The 20,177-nt window shown below is 50.9% G+C and overlaps 1 protein-coding gene across 1 annotated transcript in view; it reads right to left on the bottom strand.

Annotated features, from left to right (window-relative positions):
- Positions 1–20,177, bottom strand: part of SLC16A9 (solute carrier family 16 member 9) — a 337,342-nt gene that overhangs the window by 146,791 nt on the left and 170,374 nt on the right. The gene's annotated exons all lie outside the window — the stretch shown is intronic.

The following is a 20,177-nucleotide window of genomic DNA, read 5'->3' as shown; positions in this document are numbered from 1 at the left end:
GGCTGCCCACTGTGCTATCCTGGGGAGTGCAAAGCCACAGTCCATCAGGTGGATGACAGTCTCCACTGGTCAAGGAGGAGGCATGGTGGGCACAGTGAACCATAAACAGTGCTTGACAGGAAGGGCCCAGCGGAGCAGTGCTTGAGACGGCGGTGCCCAGCGGAGCGGTGCTTGAGACGGCGGTGCCCAGCGGAGCGGTGCTTGACAGGAAGGGCCCAGCGGAGCAGTGCTTGAGACGGCGGTGCCCAGCGGAGCGGTGCTTGACAGGAAGGGCCCAGCGGAGCGGTGCTTGAGACGGCGGTGCCCAGCGGAGCGGTGCTTGACAGGAAGGGCCCAGCGGAGCGGTGCTTGAGACGGCGGTGCCCAGCGGAGCGGTGCTTGACAGGAAGGGCCCAGCGGAGCGGTGCTTCAGACGGCGGTGCCCAGCGGAGCGGTGCTTGACAGGAAGGGCCCAGCGGAGCGGTGCTTGAGACAGCGGTGCCCAGCGAAGCGGTGCTTGACAGGAAGGGCCCAGCGGAGCGGTGCTTGACAGGAAGGGCCCAGCGGAGCGGTGCTTGAGACGGCGGTGCCCAGCGGAGCGGTGCTTGAGACGGCGGTGCCCAGCGGAGCGGTGCTTGACAGGAAGGGCCCAGCGGAGCGGTGCTTGAGACGGCGGTGCCCAGCGGAGCGGTGCTTGAGACGGCGGTGCCCAGCGGAGCGGTGCTTGACAGGAAGGGCCCAGCGGAGCGGTGCTTGACAGGAAGGGCCCAGCGGAGCGGTGCTTGAGACGGCGGTGCCCAGCGGAGCGGTGCTTGAGACGGCGGTGCCCAGCGGAGCGGTGCTTGACAGGAAGGGCCCAGCGGAGCGGTGCTTGAGACGGTGGTGCCCAGCGGAGCGGTGCTTGACAGGAAGGGCCCAGCGGAGCGGTGCTTGAGACGGCGGTGCCCAGCGGAGCGGTGCTTGACAGGAAGGGCCCAGCGGAGCGGTGCTTGACAGGAAGGGCCCAGCGGAGCGGTGCTTGAGACGGCGGTGCCCAGCGGAGCGGTGCTTGAGACGGCGGTGCCCAGCGGAGCGGTGCTTGACAGGAAGGGCCCAGCGGAGCGGGGCTTGAGACGGCTGGGCCCTGTTCAGCGGTGCTCTTCTGCACAGCGGGGCCCTCTTCAGCGGTGCTCTTCTGCACGGCGGGGCCCTCTTCAGCGGTGCTCTTCTGCACGGCAGGCCCTCTTCAGCGGTGCCTATCTTCACGGCAGGGCCCTGTTCAGCGGTGCTCTTCTGCACGGCGGGGCCCTGTTCAGTGGTGCTCTTCTGCACGGCGGGGCCCTCTTCAGCGGTGCTCTTCTGCACGGCGGGGCCCTGTTCAGCGGTGCTCTTCTGCACGGCGGGGCCCTGTTCAGCGGTGCTCTTCTGCACGGCGGGCCCTCTTCAGCGGTGCCTATCTTCGCGGCGGGGCCCTGTTCAGCGGTGCTCTTCTGCACGGTGGGGCCCTGTTCAGCGGTGCTCTTCTGCACGGCGGGGCCCTCTTCAGCGGTGCTCTTCTGCACGGCGGGCCCTGTTCAGCGGTGCCTATCTTCACGGCGGGGCCCTGTTCAGCGGTGCTCTTCTGCACGGCGGGCCCTCTTCAGCGGTGCACATCCAGTAGGTCAAGGGAGCCAGACCTGGGCTGGACTCCCTGCTCAGTCGCCCTCCGACCGTGATGTTTCTGGACCCTTCGGTGACGGAGTCCTGGGCCCTTTGGTGTCCTCCTTTACAGCTGGGATGTGGCATGTGGGGCCCACCTGCTCCGCGCTCCTGCTGGCTGACTTCTCCGCCCTGCTGCCCTTTCGCTCCTTAGATGGGGCTCTCGGGCCCTTTCCTCCCCTAGATGTTGTGGCTGGTGAAGTGGGCAAACTTTGCTCCTTGGGGGCAGCCGTGTCAGTCCTCGCACGGCGGCCCTTTTGTTTCCTGGTCCTCTTGCCGGGGGGGGGGTGGATGTGTCCTTGCTGCTGATTGAGGTGTCACTGCTGGCAAAGGGTGGACTCCAGAACCCATGCACAACAGTGACACTCGAAGCTGGGCTGGTGGTGGCTGAGGTGCTCTTGGGACTCTTTGCAGATGGAGGGGGTAGGTCATCGGAGGGAAAGAGGTTAAGATTAGACAGGAAAAGTTTTTTAGGGCCAAGGTAAAGGGTAGGAGAAGTGGTGATGGGAGTGGAGGAAGAGGATGTGGTTGTAGGAGAGTCAGGTGTGCTGTCATTGGGTGAAGGTGCTGGTGCTGTAGGCTGTCGTGAGGTGGATGTCTGTTGGGTGGGTGGCTGCCTGCGTTTGTGTGTCTTGGAAGAGGGGGTGACAGACACAGTGGGAGAGGACACAGGGGACGTGTAAATGGCAGTGGGGGTGGTGACTGCACGCGTGCGGACTGTACAGGAGGGTGTGGTGGTGATGGAAGCACTGGCTGATGTTGGTGTGCATGCAGGTGTGAGTGGAGATGTCACAGGGAGGGAGGAGGGAGACGAGGAGGAGGGGGACACAGGGGTGGTAGTGACTGTTGGAATGTCTGCATCTGGGTGTTGCTTGGGTGAGTGTTTGTGGGATCTGTGGTGCTTGTGTCTGGATGAGCTGCCCTTGGGTGTTGAGGTGTGTGCAGGCTGGTCAGATGGTGTGGATGGGATAGGCTGAGGAACAGGAGACAGAGACAGGGTGGAGGCAGTCAGAAGAGGGAGGCTGGAAACAGGGACAATGGCTGCTGTCAGTGCTGAGGCCAGAGCAGTGAACGATCGTTGATGGGCAGCCTGACCCGAATGAATGCCCTCCAGGTAGGCATTGCTCCGATGCACCTCCCTTTCTACCCCCTGGATGGCATTCAAAAGGGTAGTCTGCCCAACAATGAGCGTCCTCACAAGGTCAATGAGCTCCGCACTGAGGGCAGCAGGGGTGACAGGGGCAGGGGCTGAGGTGCCTGGGGCGAAGGAGACGCCCGCCTTCCTGGGCGAGCGGGCACGGAGCGTAGGCTGAGGGGCTGCAGGGAGGGCGGGGCAGGTGCGCTGGGTGGCGGCTGTACCTGTAGAGGCGGGGGGCACGGATGTTGCCGCCACCGCTAGGGAGCACCCATCCGAGGACGTGTCTGTGTCGCTGGTCTCACCACCGGTCCCCGTTGTGGTGCTCCCCTCGCCCTCCGGATCACTGGTGCCCTCGGTGTCTGTTCCTGGGCCCACCGGGGCCTTGTGACTTGCAGCTCCCTCGTGCTCCAATGCCAAATCTGCTCCGCCTGATGATGCTAATCCACACATGCACAAGAAGATGAAGAAGAAGGGTGGGGGGAGAAAAAAGAAGACCAGGTTGAGTGCATGCAATGTCAACACCGTTGGCGGAGAGGACAGACACAGGAGCCTCATGCACTAAGCCGCGCATTCGGGGTACACTACTCAGTACTTCTGACTAGGACAACAGGTCAAGAGACGACAAACGCGCACATGTGTGAGGCTGGACCATCAATAGCTGTACTTGTCACCCTACAGAGGTGGGGGCCGGGAGCACAGGGCCATGCCTAAGGGAGAGGACTACACTACAGAAAGCGCCCTGGCCTAATGTCACCCACAACCCTCCTCCCCCACCCAGACGCCTCCACTGCGCAGAAAGATAGCAGAATGTGCTGATACTCACCCCCTTGTGTCTGCTGTGATGCTCTCAAGCGCCCATCCAAATCAGGGTAGGCCACCGCCAGGATCCGGGACATCAGGGGGGTCAGGGTACGACTGGCACCCCTCCTAGGTTGGGAGGCCATCCCCAGCAGTGACTCGGCGGTCTTCCTGGTCCCGCGGCGGATGTCCTCCCACCTCTTGCGGCAGTGGGTGCCCCGTCTGACGTGGACCCCCAGGGCCCGGACTTCCTTGGCGATGGCACGCCTAATCTCGACTTTCTGATGGGCGCTGACCTATGTGACATGTACAGGGTGGGAAGGAAACATTCATCAATTTACTGCATGTTAGATGTGATTGGCCCCCCCTCCCCAACCTTGCCATATGGCACATGCTCTCATCTGTTGTGCGTTGCACTCCTCATTCGCCCCCCACCCCACCAACTTACATCCACCCCACTCCACACAGGCATTGACCATTCCATGTGCACCCGGTGTACTTACCTGTTGGTCTGGAGGACCGTAGAGTAACGCATACTGGGGGAGGACCCCATCCACGAGCTTCTCCAACTCTTCAGACGTGAAGGCAGGGGCCCTTTCCCCAGTCGCAGCAGCCATTGTCACTTCCAGACCGAGGTCACAGCAGCACTTGCAGTATAGGTCCTCTCCTGTGGATGATCAGGTCTCGAGTGATTAAGCAGATAGAAAATGGCGGTCACGCCCGCGGCGGTGCGTACCGCGGCGGTGCGTACCGCAACCGCCGGCGCACATCGTCATTGGCTCCTGAAACCCATAGGCTTCAATGTTAACCAATGCGGCTTCGTATAGCGGTCTTCGTCCGCCTACCGCCACGGTGTGCTTCGCCAGCGCATTGACGTCACATCCCATTGTCCCACTTCACAGGTCATGCAGCCGCCATTTCAAGGGCCCACATGGCATAATTTCTACTTCGACACACAGGCCTAGGCCTTGCATTGCCACACATACACGCCTTTGAATACATAGATAACCGTGTGCTATGCAAGCTGTGGTGAACGTACCAGTGATTAGCTTGACTCTGTGCTCCATGTTGTCATTCCTAGGCACCGTCCGCTGGGACTTGCGAGGAGAAGGATGAATCCTCGCGTGTACCGACCGCTGGTGGACCTGTCGACAATGGAAGAACGCCACATCATACTACGATACCGACTTGACCGTGCCACTATCCATGAACTGTGTGCCCAGCTGGAGCCAGCCCTGATGTCCCCCATCCGCCAACCCACAGGAATTCCCCCTCTGGTGCAGGTGCTGTCAGTCCTCCATTTTCTTGCAAGTGGCTCATTCCAGACAACAGTGGCCATGTCATCTGGAATGTCTCAGCCCATGTTTTCAAAAGTTTTGTCTAGAGTGTTGTCTGCCCTGACGAAACACATGCGGAGTTACATTATATTCCCTGAGGAGGTTGATTTGGCCACTGTGAAGGGTGATTTTTATGCCCTTGGACATATTCCCAACATAATTGGTGCCATTGATGGGACCCATGTGGCCTTAGTCCCCCCAAAAGACGATGAGCAGGTGTACAGAAACAGGAAAAATTACCATTCTATGAACGTCCAGGTGGTCTGTTTGGCTGACCAGTACATCTCCCATGTGAATGCCAAGTTCCCTGGTTCAGTGCATGACGCGTATGTGATGCGTAATAGCAGCATCCCTCATATGATGGAACAGCTACAGAGACAACGTGTGTGGCTAATAGGTGACTCTGGTTACCCCAACCTGCCTTGGCTATTGACCCCAGTGAGGAATCCCCGGACCAGGGCAGAGGAACGGTACAATGAGGCCCATGGGCGAACTAGGAGGATCATAGAAAGGACCTTTGGCCTCCTGAAGGCCAGGTTTAGGTGCCTGCATATGACAGGGGGATCCCTGATGTACTCACCAAAGAAGGTGTGCCAGATCATCGTGGCCTGCTGTATGCTTCACAATCTGGCATTGCGACGTCAGGTGCCTTTCCTGCAGGAGGATGGTCCAGATGGTGGTGTTGAAGCAGCTGTGGAGCCTGCGGAGAGTGAAGAGGAGGAAGACTCAGAGGACGACACAGACAACAGGGACAGAGTTATCCAACAGTATTTTCAGTAGCACACAGGTAAGAATCACCCACGCCATTTTACTTTTCCTGAAAGCCTCCTGCTTCTCAACTTTGTCTATGACCCCCCAGTTCTTTTAAACTGATGTTTGATTTTCCCTTCCCTTTTCAGTGCTGTATGACCCACTGCATGACTTCTGCTTGGTTAGCCCATGGACTAATGCTTATTGATCTCGGTATGTGTTCAGCACAAAGTTAACAGAACATAATTGATCTGTAATGTGTTATACATTTGTAAATAATACAGCCTGACTCCTGATTGATTTCAGTGCATTGAGTGATTTATTTTTTGTGCTAGATAATGGTACATGATATTAACACGGTGATGGGTGGGGGTGGAGTAATGTCCATGGCAGAGTCCAGTTCTCAGTCTCACAGGTGCATTGTCCATATGCCTGTGGAAGGATGGAGCAGGGGCAGTTCAAGGTTGGACAGGGTGGCAATGTGGGACAGTGGGATGACTTCAGGGGGTATGTCATGCTGGCGGGGGTCTTGACATCCTACTCTGTCTATTTTTTTGATCTCAGGCTCCTCTTGCGGGGTGGTTGTTCTTCAGCAGGAGGTGGGGTTCTGGTGGCCTGTCGTTGTGGTGGGGCCTCCTGTCCACTAGTGCCGGCGGAGGTGGTAGGCTGTTCCTGGTCCGGGCTAGTGACAGGGGCCCTGTGTGGTGCCACATGGTCCCGCAACGTGTCTTCTATCCGGTTGAGGGCCTGGACTATGCTCCCCATAGCGGTAGAGATGTTGGTGAGTTGATTGGTGAACCCCATGTAGCGTTCCTCCTGCTGTGCCTGGATCTCCTGGAACCTGGCCAGTACCGTCGCCATCGTCTCTTGGGAGTGGTGGTAGGCTGCCATGATGGTGGTGAGGGCCTCTTGGAGAGTGGGTTCCCTGGGCCTCTCCTCCCCCCCCTGTCGCACAGCAGCCCTCCGAGTTGCCCTGTTTCCCCCGGCCTCTGTCCCCTGGACGGTGTGCCCACTACCACTGCCCCCAGGTCCCTGTTGTTGTTGGGGTGGTGGGTTAGCCTGGGTGCCCTGTAGTGGCAGACACACCGCTGATTGACCTGTCCTAGAGACAGAGGCATGGGCCCGCTGGGTGTTAGCTGTGCTGTTGTTCCCAGAGGGGGTTGGGTCTGCTGTGGCCTGTGTCTGTGTGTGGGGAACCGACTGTCCAGAGGTCCCCGATGGTCCGGGCTGGTCATCAGGTTCCAGGTCGACAGAGCTGCTGTCATCACTGGGGGCCTCTTCCGGGGGGGGGGTGGACATTTCTGGACCCTCCTGGCCGGTGTGTTGGCGTTCGGGTCCTGCATGGGGTAAGAGAGTATGGTTATTGTTTCTGTGTGTGTTATTGCGTGCGATTTATGGGTGCCCTTGTCCCCCAGTGCTGTCATTCCCTTGGGGGAGGTGTTGTGGGGGTGTTTGGGGGGGGATATGTGCAGTGGTCATGCTTAGGTGACGGGTGTCCATAGTTTGTGGTGGCATGCAGGGGTTGGTGTTGGGTGGGTTGTGCTGGAGAGACATTCTCAGGGAGGATGTGTGATGGGGGGTTGGGGGTGAGGGTGGTGGTGGGGGTTAGCATGCTGGGGGGGGGGTGAAGTAGTTGAGATTGTACTTACCAGAGTCCATTCCTCCGTGTACTCCAGCGAGGCCATCAGGATGCAGGATGTTTAGTACCTCTTGCTCCCATGCTGTGAATTCGGGTGGAGTGGGTGGGGGTCCCCCGCCAGTCTTCTGCACTGCGATGTTGTGTCGCGAGACCATCGAGCGCACCTTTCCCCGTAAGTCGTTCCAGCGTTTGCGGATGTCGTCTCGATTTCTGGGATGCTGTCCCACCGCGTTGACCCTGTCCACGATCCGCTGCCATAGCTCCGCCTTCCTGGCTATAGTGGTGTGCTGCACCTGTGAGCCGAAGAGCTGGGGTTCAACTCTTATTATTTCCTCCACCATGACCCGGAGTTCTTGGTCCGAAAACCGTGGGTGCCTTTGGGGTGCCATGGGGTGGTGTGGATGAGGTGTGGGGTGGTGTATATGGTGATGAGTGTGTTGGTGTGTGGTGCTTTGTGCTTCTATGTGGTGTGTGTGATGGTGTAGTGTGCCTCTGTGTGATGTAGCTCTCTATTCTGTGATGTGTCTCTCTCTCCTTCGTCTCTGATCTTCGGTCGTAGGGGTTTGTGGGTGATGTGGGTGTGTGTTTTATAGTTGATTGGATGTGTGGGAGTGTTGTTTGTATGTGTGTCAGGTGTGTGTATTTCAAATTGTCCAATGTGGCTGTGTTTTGTAATGGTGTGTGTATTTTGAGCGCGGCGGTGTGTACCGCCAATGGAATACCGCGGTTGAAAGACCGCCACGTGGATTCGTGGGTCAGAATGGCATGGGCGTGTTTGTGTTGGCGTGGCGGTGGAGGTTTGGTCATCTCCAGTTTTCCGCGGCCCGCTGATGAGACGGCCTTCCTTGGATGTCGGGTTTTTGGCGGTTTCATAGTTGGTGGTCAGAATGACCGTGGCGGTTTACCGCGGCGGTAGTATGGCGGAGTTCTGACCGGCGGTATAGGCCTTTTACCGCCGAGGTCAGAATGACCCCCTATGACTCCAAATTTGGATGCTTATTTAATTACATATCTTTTTAATTTGGGAAGAGACGCAAGGAAAGGTTTAGAAAGATCATTGAAGCAGTATGAGGATAAGTTATTGAATGTGTTTTAGGTTCTTTGCAGGACTTAGGCGACCGGTGAGGAAGGGAAAGGTTTGCTATTTGGTGAAAGGTTCGTAACATTTTTACTGTGGGTCGATCTGCTGTTGGGAACTTTTAACCAAAGGACTCCGTTTTTTCAGTCCTCAGGGGTGCTACTTTTATAAATATTGGTTTTGTGGTTTTTACTCTCTTTTTCTGCACCGGTGCCCGGTTTTTGGGGGCTCCTGGTGCATCTCCTTTTACTTTTTATTCGGCAGCCATTAAGGTGCCATTTTCCGGCAGCCATCTTGGTTGCCGGTCTAGTTGTTGGTGCTGGAGCCAGGTCAGGCCTCCCTCATGCTCTTTTTAAACGTGGGCAGGCACTGGCAGCGCAGCGGACGTGCGCAGCTGGCGCGCCGAAGGCGCGCTTAAGACAAGCCCGTCTGCGCCCGTCCGCGCCCTGACGAGCCCAGGGCCCAGAGATGCTGCTCGTTTTAGGTATTCAGCTTCACATCTTTATGCTTTTAGAAACACCCAGATATGTTCCATTCCTGTAGGGCCTAACCAGTCGTCTGTGTGTCCCCCCTGTTCTAGTTGTTCTTGGGCTCCCAATTTCATCTCGCCTTCTAATACCTCCTCCCATCAATTAGGTAAGCTATTACTGCTTAACTGCCGCTCCCTAGCGGCTCACTCCTTACATATTCACATGCTCCTTGAAGAGCTATCACCAGATGCCTTGTTTCTCACTGAAACCTGGCTGAATGGAGATTCTTCAGCAGAGTTATGCAGTACCTTACCCCCTAACTATTCTATAGTTCATTTAGACAGACTTCATATGAGAGGTGCCGGTATAGCTATTATTCACAAAATCTCCATTAAATGCTCAACATTCCCACTGGAAATTCCAGGATTTGAAAGTATGTTCTTCTCTCTGCGCTTGTCGTCTACTTATACTTTCTCAGGAATCCTTCTCTATCGCCCCCCTGGTCCGTGTGGAGTCTTTTTAGAAGCTATCCCGGAGGCAGTGGCCAGTTCTATTGGGAAGGCCTCTTACTTAACCGTCCTCGGCGATTTTAATATCCACCTAGACAATCCTAACTGTCCATCTGCTAAATCATTATTAGCCTCTTTTACCTCTATGGGTATGGACCAGCATATTACTGGTCCAACTCACACGAAAGGCCATACTTTAGACCTTTTTTTTAGTAATATCCCTAATCTTACCTTCTCCTCCTCTCTACCTCTACCCTGGACCGATCACTATTTAGTGTCACTTACGTTTCCCTATGATGCTCCTAGAGAGACAAAGCCCAGGTGCACCACAATGGGTCGTGTTTGGTCGAAGTTGGTACCTAGCACTTGGCATATGGCACTCTGTGCTTCTCCTTTAGCCAGTGACCATGCCTCCATTAATACGGTGGACCTGTTTAACAAATGGATTTCTACCTCTTTAAACTCAGTTTTGCCTTGCAAACTGAGGGTGAAAAAACCTGCTCATAAGTCTAGTCCCTGGTTTTCGTCTTCTCTATTGGACCTTAGAAAGAACTGTAAAACAATTGGAGAGAATTTGGAGAAAAGATTATAATCCTTCTGCTAAAGAAGCCTACAGATCAGCTATTAGATCTTACCATCAGAATATTAAGACAACACAAGCTCTATATTACAGCAGTAGAATAGAGAACTCGTCCACTTCTTAGAAAGAAATCTTTCAGATCTTCAAGGAGCTCACTTTACCCCCTATGCCGCCCTCCCCGGTGGAAGCTTCTATTATGCATAGTAATGTATTAGTGGCTCACTTTCAAGACAAGATTAACAAGATATACTCCGGTTTTCCTCCATCTCCCTCTCAGAATAATCTCATGGGGCAGAAGATGAATTCTTCTACGGGTCTGACCCAGTTAACCAATTTTTCCCCCCTCACAGGTACTCTGATTGGGAATTTTCTTGCCAATATCAAATCGGGTTCTCCCTTGGATCCGGCCCCTCCTTCTATTCTTTTGAAGGCAGCAGATATTGTTGTTGGTCCTTTGACAGAAATACTTAATAATTCCTTGTCCGCTGGTATTCTTCCCAGTTCCCTCAAACATGCAATCATAAAGCCTCTCTTAAAAAACCTAGGATGGATCCCTCTGTCTTGGATAATTATCCACCCATTGCCCTTCTTCCTATATTGGCAAAAATTCTGGAGAAGCACGTGAACCTGCAATTGACCAGACATCTTGAGAGCCACGATCATTTACATCCTTCTCAAATGGGTTTCAGAACCCATCACAGTACAGAATCGGCACTCCTTACTGTAACTGAATCTGCTCGGCAACTTCTAGATCAAGGTGGTCATGCTGCTATTATCCTCCTTGATCTTAGTGCGGCATTTGACACTGTCGATCATACTCTTCTCCTTGATAGACTTTCCAAGATAGGGTTAGGAGGTCCAGCCCTTGCCTGGCTCTCCTCCTTCCTCACGGGAAGATCCTTTCAAGTTTTGGATTGCTCTTTTTTGTCTGACGTCAGGTCTCTATCTTGTGGAGTCCCGCAGGGTTCATCTTTAAGCCCCACCTTGTTTAACATCTATCTGTCATCCTTGGCCACAGTAGTCGCTCCTTATAACCTCTCTATGGTCACTTATGCTGATGACACGCAATTGGTGGTTTCCCTCTCTAGTAGTAGGGGCTCCCCCTCTGCCAACCTGGCTGACTGCATGAAAGATATTGGGGACTGGATGACCCTGTCGAAACTGAAATTTAATTACAGCAAATCAGAGGTAATGATTATAGGTAATGGCGCCCCTACCGCCCCTCTGGCTATGTACTCTGAGGCTTTTAACAGCCTGCCTCCTCCAATAACACAAGTAAAAAGCCTCGGCTTTCTGCTTGACCCACGCTTAACTATGGAGCCACAAGCTAAAAGAATCTCCTCGATCTGCTTCGGCTTAATTAGAAGTGTCAGGAAGATTCTTGGACTTCTGCCATTCGCTGCCAGAAGAATTCTTGTACAAGCCCTAGTTCTCTCCCGCCTGGACTACGGGAACTCCCTATATCTTAGTTCCCCAGATTATGTAATAAAGAGGCTGCAGGTTACGCAGAACACGCCAGCTAGACTTCTCATGAATACCCCAAGGCATCTTTCCGCTAAACCAGCACTTGCAGCTCTTCATTGGCTCCCGATTAAGCAGCGCATTCAGTTTAAAGCTCTGTGTCTTGTTCACAGAGCCTTACACAATAAGGGTCCCCTTTCCCTTAGAAAACATATCTTTCTTTACTCGCCCCTTAGACCTCTTAGATCTCGTTCTTCTCAACAGGTTTACATCCCTTCGGTCAAGAGATCATAGGGAGGTAATTCGTTCTCCATCAGGGCTGCTCGGCTCTGGAATGCCCTGCCTTTTGAATGCCGTCAGGAATCCTCTGAACTTCTCTTTAGGAGGAAGTTGAAAACCATTCTCTTTCCCAGTTAATCTGCTTCCCCTGGCTCTTCCGACATTCATGGTGTACTTTAGCGCTGGGATGCCCCCGGGTAGCCATGCGCTCTACAAATCTATAAACTAAACTAAACTAAACTAAACATCCCTAGGGAAAATTGTCCAGACCTTTACTGCTTTAGATAAGGTGCACAGTACTATGTGTAAAGTATTCGGTGGAGGATGTTTATATGCAGGGGCTGAAGGAGAGGGCAACCTTTCAGCTGCGTCTACTATAAGACCCCTATATTAACATATGAGGAACATTCAGAGGAAATCAAGAATCAGAAGGTTTTTTTCTCCAAAAAGGAGGAGGAGGCAGAACTAGGTCTGCAAGAGGGAAAATAACAAGTTAATTTGTCAGGGCAAGTTGAGTATTAGTACTGCTTTTGGTTTTATCCATGGAAATATAGGAGGCAGGTTGAATTGTTTGATTCAAGAATGGGAATTTCTTTTACAAATGATCCTTTGGTGATTGGTGCAATTTTGGGGTAAATAATAAAGTTCAATTCAAGGATCATCTAAAGGACACTTCAGAGGGAGGTGCATTACGAGCAACTTCTAATACAGATTGCAGAAGGTGAGGTGGATCAAATGATAGAAAAATGAGCAGTTCTGAAGGTGGACGGGGATCAGGTTGGATTTTTGAGTACCCTGTTCTTAGTAGAAGAAAAAGACAAAGGTTGAGGACCTGTGATAAACATGAGGGAAATTAATGTTTTTGTGACATACAGGCATTTCAAGATGGAAGGGATTTGTCCATTAAGATATGTTTAGCAGACTTGCATAGGATAGTAAAAATACATCTGAAAGGCACATATCTTTTAGTTTTGATTGCTTTACAGCAGAGGTCTTTCAGGCAGTAGGGCATGCCCCCTGGGTGTCTACATTCCCAGGGGGTGCAAATGGCACAACAGCTTCTTGTAAATGAAGATGGCCTGGAAGCCCGTCTTTGAGTGTTACAGGCTGTCTTCATCTACCGTATTTTCCGGCGTATAAGACGACTTTTTAACCCCTGAAAATCTCCTCAAAAGTCGGGGGTCGTCTTATACGCCGGTATACGGTGTGCTGAAACTTCAGGGACAGGCGCCCTGTAGCTGAGCCACCATGCGCTGCATTTGGAAATCGATTCCAAGCGTATGATGGGTTCCGCATCCCACAAGATTCAGTTACTTGTGGACACGGAGCTGATCGGTCACGCGTGAGTTGAGCTGTTCTTACCGTGTGCCTCAATCCTCGCTGGCAGTTGTCTGGACAGGCACGTGTTCCTGCGCGTGCCCCAGGCTATTCCACTTGCACTGTTTTATGTTTACATGTTTGATGACAAACAGCCTTATGTTTATAAGTGACAGTTTTCCTATTAAGTACTTGCATGTCATAAGCATTTGAATTAAAATTACCATGTTAAAACTAAATCTGATGTTTTTTTATTTTTATTTGGTGTGCGTTGGAAGAGGGGTAGTCTTATACGGCGAGTATAGCCCAAACCCTATATTTTAACAGTAAAAGTAGGGGGTCGTCTTATACGCCCAGTCGTCTTATACGCCGGAAAATACGGTACATGCATTCCTTGAAACGTTGAAAAAAATATTTGGAGTATCTCATGCAACCCCCACACTCAGGTGATGGGGGTCAAAAATGTGGCTAAAATAACAAAAGAATCTTTAAGTGTTTTTTTTTCACTTTCAGTTAAAATAACGCAGAAACATTAAACGAAAAATAAATGCTTGTTAAGTTTATCGTATGAAAATGCGTTCTTTTATGGTATAAAATTTCATTTGGGTGACCACTGCAGATGTGAGGAATAGTGACTTGTGTATTTATAGTGTCAAGAGATCCCAGCCTGGAGTAGAGAGTACTGTGAAAATGCAAGTCATTACTTACAAATTGTATCATACACAGTATAAGGTAGGCTGCTGCAAACTGTTTTGGTGTTTTTAGAAAAAACAAATGCTTTCAATGTATTAATTTTAGTAATATGTAAACTATACCAAGTGCAAACATTTTTATAAGTGTCTATTAAAAGTACCCTTTTTTGGAACTGAGCTAATAACACCCTGGCATTGAGTATCAAAACTAAAAACTCATTGTTACCATGAATATTCAAGACGTTCCATTAATTATAGTCTATACTGACTCCCAAGCAGCTTTTACATTTATTGATTAACCAATTGCACACATTTATATTCTTTCTGGCAGGAGGCACCCTAGTGAGAGGGCCTTTTTCTTCCTTAGCTCTCTGTCCCTCCCTGAGCTCCAGAGCACAGGAAACTCCTCCCCAACCTAACCCCACCCTCCCTTATGTTTTATGCAGAGACCTCAAAGGCCACAATAATTGTTCAGAGATGGTGGTTTCTTTAACCAAAAGTATGAATAATATTTTTGTACAATTAAAAAAAGCATGAGGAATGTGGTCCCAATAGATCTTCTCCACTTTGACCTCTGTTTAAATGCAGATGTCCTTCAAGGTGAGTCAAGAGGGTGACAGGGATGAGGCCAGCAGTGTCACGTACAGACACAGTACTCTGATTATCTAGACCCCCTAGGCCTCAGAGTAACTGTCCAGGAGAAAGAGGAAAATATTGAGATCTTTGGAAAACATCAAAGAGATGGCCCGCATGAAGGGGTGCTATATGAGGGGAGAGGGTCATTTTTTAGTTTACAAATGACAGAGACAGCTTCCTCAGGCTTGAGGGGGTGAGGATTTATTGGGGCTTTTATGGACCAAAGGTGCATCAGGCCCAGTGGAACAGAGGCCTGGGTTCTGAGTAGACATCACACTCCAATTCCGTCTGTCAGCTAGCAAAAACAGTGTGGAAGCCATTTCCCTTGCTAGCATTAGGAGCAAGGTCACCCCTCTTCATAGGAGACAGGGCCCATGCAACACAAGGCAAGAGATGGCTTTTGCAATACCTTTTTTTTTTATTGAAAGTGGCAGACAGCTTGGTGTGGGCCCCAGGCCTAGGAATGATGGCCCAGTGGATTGGGCAGATGGCATAGTTAGTGCTGTTGTACTATGCGTCCTAGCTCGTATTGGAGGCCAGAACACAGATTAGCTTTGGCAGTGTTGGTTTGGGTCTTGGACCAATGGCCCAACAGAGATTAAAATTGAAGCAGAGGAGATTTCTTAGCTGGGTCTCAAGCAGATGGCAGAAAAGGGGTGGGGCATGATGGGGGGACATGTTTTTAGAAAAGGGCAGAGTACACTGCCTGCTTCTCAAGGCAGTAACTATCATTAGTGACAAAGGAGCAGTGGCACTGGTGCCCAGTACGGGGAGAAGACCACTGCATCAAAATTATGACTGTCTGCCTCTTAGCGGTAAGAGGGGCTTATTTTCCCTGTTAGTGTTAGGGACTCCTTGCTGCAAGGAGGGGGCAACACATGAGAGCACACTTTGTATCAGAAACAGAGTTGGTTTCAAGATTGGAGTGATGGCCAAGCATAAGGGGAAGAAGTAAAAGAGGCAGAGGAGTAAGCCTGCTTTTCAGGCCACAGGTACCATAAGCCGAACAGGTGCAGTTGCAATGGGACCTAGGATCACTACACCCCAATTATGGGGCCTAGTGTTTTCGTCATTTTCTGTTTTGTATGATATATCTGCACTTTTATAATTCTCACATATAGTGTGGATAAAGAGCTACAGAAAAATACCCCTGAAATAATCTCTTACACTCAGTCCTGTAGTGCAGCCTTGCTTCTCCCACTCTCCCTGTTTGTGCCATAAAATTTTGAGGTGGGGCCCAGCTTCAAAACTTTTTTGCTTAGAGGGGCTCAGAGTAAAAAGGTTTGATGACCTCTGCTTTAGGTATTCCTACAATTCAGATGTGAAGGGCAGTTATGTCAGTTGAGGTGTCTTCCTTTTAGTCTTTCATGAGCCCTTTGTGTTCTTCAAAAAGTAATGAGACCTGTTGTGGGGTTTTTGATGGAGTGAGTTGTACAGATGAACAGATGATAAGTTATTGGGACAATATTTTGATAATGAATCAGGATGTCAAGATTTTGAAGACTCAGTTGCTTGTCAGAAAGGAGTTGTTGGAGTTTCTAGATTTTTTGATACATCAGAAAGGGTCACTTCTGATTCCTTCACAGAGGATGGAATTACTAAGTTTTACTATAGGTAAAGGTATAGCTTCAGTTACCAGAGAAGATTTGTCTATAAATGGGAAGTAGGACTTTTGTTGAAGAAAGAAGTGTATTTAAGGTAGTTGGCTCCAGTAATTGGGCTTTAATCATTGTCAATTCAGGCAGTTTTCTGGGAGCCTTGCATTATGGGGATTTGCGTTCTGAAAAGATCAGGTATGTCAAGAGGTCTTTGGTATGGGGACAAGATAGTGGTAACTCAGGAAGCTCGGACAGAGTTGATTTGGTGGATGGAGAATTTACAAACCTGGAATGAACGCGCTATTTTTGGTTCAGCCTCAGACTTTGTTTTGTAATGAAATGCAACAACTTAGGTTGGGGAGCATGCTTAGAGGATCAAGTGGCAGGTGGAAAATGAAGTTTAGTACCAAAACAAAATCATATCAACTATCTGCAGTTAAAAGCAGGTTTTTTGCCTTTCTGACTTTTCAGAAACAGATTCAGGGTTACTCAGTTTTGTTAAAGATTGGCAACATTTCTGCTGCAACATATACAAAAAGGTTGGGAGGAAGCAGTTCAAAGATGTTACAGGAGTTAGCAAAGGAGATGTGAGAGTCTTGTTTGGCGAATGAGACAATTTTGAGTGCTCAATACTGTATTTACCAAGGGAGGGGAATGAAGTGGCGGATTGGAGTTCTCGCTGTAATCCAGCCCACCTGAGTTGAACTAGACCCAGAACGCACTACTGTGTGCCCGAGTGCTCCAAAGTACAACAATCCTTATTCACATTTTAACAATGTACAAAAGCTTCTGAAGAAGTGATAATAGTCCTCATTCTATTGTACATAATTTATTTAAAGCATGTGAAATGCGATCTTCCGATGAAGATACAAATGTTGCTCCACACTTGTAGGTGAACGTTGCTGACATATTATCGTGAGGGACTGAAATTTGACATTTCTTATGATATAACCCAATGCATTTCGGGTGTAGCACCTTTTATTAGGGGTAACTGTTAGTAAAGGAACTTCATGCACCAGAATTTCAAAACGACCACTATGCGCTGGTCTTTTTAGACATAGAACAGGCATTTGATTTTGTGCGCTGGGACTTTGGCAAGTGCTATCCAGACTGGGATTAGGTCCTAAATATATACAATGGGTACATTTGCTCTATAGGTTCTCAAGGGCTCAGCTATGTACAGGTCGCTATCTATAGGAAGTTATTGAACTACAGTGAGGGGCCCGAAAGGGATGCCTCCTATCTCTGCCGATTTTTGCTTCCCAGTGTAATCCCTCACATGCAGAATCCACCAGGCCTAAATGGGTGTGTGTGTGTTGGGGGGGTTGCACGTAGGCAATACCGAATATATAGTATCACTCTGCACTGATGACGCAATGATTTACCTCCAACAACTCGATACCTTAGTTCCACTGTTGCCTAATGTTATGCAAGAATTTCAGGATTATTCAGGGCTGTGATTTAATACTACAAAATCTATACTGTTTACAGTGGGCCGCTTGCAGGCATGCCTGCCCAAAGGCTTCCTGTCATGAACCTGCCATGGGCGACAGACATGGTTCAATACTTTGGAATATAGGTAGCACATACGGAACAGCTGACATTCATCCTGAACTTGGATAGGGCAGAAGCTACCGGCTCAGCTGCAACATTCAGTACTTTGGCTAGATGGAGAGCCTAACTGGGAGAGAACACTTTTTGAGGGCACGCATGAAGGAGTTCAGCTGGGTAGATTACTGATATGGGGTTGTGATATCACAGAAGCCTTCCCATTCTTTATACACCTCATGGGCAAGTTAAGAAACATATGGTCCGAAAGGTGATCGGGCATGTCCCATATGTCCCTGATCCAGATGTCTAGATTCTACACCCATTTGCCCAGATTACCACTTGTGTGGTGATTGATAAGAGGCAGGAAGGAGAATGCCTAATGTTGTCGGACCTTTACCCAGAAGGATGTTTTATTACTATACAGGAGGCAATCACAATATTTGGACTGGGGAATGAGCAATTTCACCAATATGAAAACTAGCTGCTACTGCATGACAGTTGTGGCTAACGTTCCCTGATGCGCCTGAAGCCTCGTACACGTTGACAACGCTATTAAATATGGTAGGCAGGCATCGGTTAATAATGCTATTGTACAAGATTTTCCAAGCAGATAAGCAGACAATCCCTTTGCAACTGGAAGTGACTTGGCAACGGCTCAGTGATGAGCCTATCACTCCAAAAGACTGGTGCAGGATACATGCTGGGGTCTGCAGGACATCTACCTGTGCGTGGTTCAAACAAATACAACATAACATTGTGCTTATGGAATACCTCTCCCCTAAACGTTTACACACTATTTACCCGGATAAGGACCCCCATTTCCCCCGGTGGTGTAGTCGTGGTGCAGTTCATACATATACTTTGGCACTGCACACAGGTGATCCCATTCTGGGAGGATGTGCTTTCTTGCCTAATGCTTTCCACGAGGTGGGACATACAGAGGCAGGTCAAGCGATGTCTGCTGGGTCTGCTCCCTCACAATCCTAAAAAGGCCTTGAACAGAAATTACGCCTTGCTGGGGCTTACAGTGGCATAATTATGTCTTGCAATTCTCTGGCTTAGCCCCCAACGACTGAGGACTGGACAAAAGATCTAATTAAGTGGGCTGGGACAGAAGTCCACGTACTGAACCAGAAAGGCAGCAGATTCCCTGCTGGCCTGGGGTACAATTACACAGGCCTTTCCTGACGTTTCAGTGGCAGCCCGATCCGGAGCTGAGGGAGATGGGTGGACTTAGATCTCACTCCCCGGGTAGACTAAGCAACCATGTCAGGCCATGACCGATAGAGAACGCACTGTTCCTGTTAATGGTATGGGGTGTACTTCCCTCTCACAATATGCTTTATGATAGACAGCACACATAGAGTAGTCTACCATATATATAAATATACAACAAGAGAACTGGTCATCTAACAGGAAGGTGTGGGGGCGGCTATTGTTACACAGCGCTTATGGAGGGTCCCGCGGAGAACAGACACGGTCTAGTCTCTCCGCTGGATCATTTGGGGCAGGGGAAGTGACGCAAGGGGACAAGGATTGTCAGTGAGGTACGGGAGGGAGTAGCAAAGGGTTTAAATAGGGGGTGGGAAAAGGGGACTGGCCTCTTCCGCACCGCTGGGAAGTTTAGGTAGGTGCGTGGTAGTTTCAACATGGCCCAAGGCCACGATGCAGCTGTGCTTACCTTATAGGCCAAGCCGGCCGCACAGATTTACTCAGGCCTGGTGTCTTAGACCAGGCCTGGGTGGGAATGTTGCACCCTGTGAGCGCAGCATCTGGGGGTGAGGCAGCTGCAATTGTGGCCTGCACATTGCCAGAAAGACCCAAGAGGAGGTGCTCTGCCGGGTGGAAGAGGGCGTGGCTCGTCCGCCCCCTCCCGGGTAATAAAAATGTCACGGGCCCCGCGGGGCCTAGTGTCAGCATGGGGGGACCTTCACATGCTGCTGGTGGTGCAGCTTGCCTGGAGCCTGCTCCCATTGGACATGGGCAGGCCCCAGATTTATCAGACAGTTTGGGGGCTGGCCCTAGTGGTATGGGCAACCCCCCCAGGCACTCAAGATGGGGCAGGGCCCGGCGACCCTGCCATTGAGGGGATGGATGGGGCCCCTGATTCTTTGCAAAGGGCAGATCAGGACTCCATTACAGCAAAAGGTGTTGTCAGGAGTAAGTGAGAAGGCTGGAGAGGGAGGAGCAGGCCAGGGCCACGGGGGATCTGCGGGGGGCCAGAATGGGCCCCACATTTTAGTGGTTCAAAAGCGGTTCCTGATCCCAGAAACACCCCAGGACTGGTCCTCTGTGGATATTGAGGCCAGGATCCGCGAGAAACGGAAGGCAGTGGCGGAGACAAAGGAGAGGTGGACGAAACTGTGCAGGGACAGGGAGGTGCCTCTGGAAAGGCAACCAAAAAGGAAGGTGGGGAGTTTGAGGACAGCTCTTAGTGTATTCCCTGGGCAGGACTTAGGGAGTTGGGTGTAGGGAAGAGGCTACTGCAGCCGAGTGGTCCCCACACTGAGTGGGCACGAGTGGCACTCACGGCCATGTGAGGCGCGGAGAGTACAAGCCAATGAAGGGGGCTGGCAGTAAGACAGTGACACCAATGGGGCGCACCAATGCCTCAGGACGTTGGTCTGAAGCGCTAGAGGGGTCTTTGGCGGCCTTCTCTACATCGCGGGACAGTGCCGGCAGCAGAGG

This window comes from Pleurodeles waltl, chromosome 6 (assembly GCF_031143425.1).
Source record: "Pleurodeles waltl isolate 20211129_DDA chromosome 6, aPleWal1.hap1.20221129, whole genome shotgun sequence".
Taxonomy (NCBI): Eukaryota; Metazoa; Chordata; class Amphibia; order Caudata; family Salamandridae; genus Pleurodeles; species Pleurodeles waltl.
This window is presented reverse-complemented; position numbering and strand designations above follow the sequence as displayed.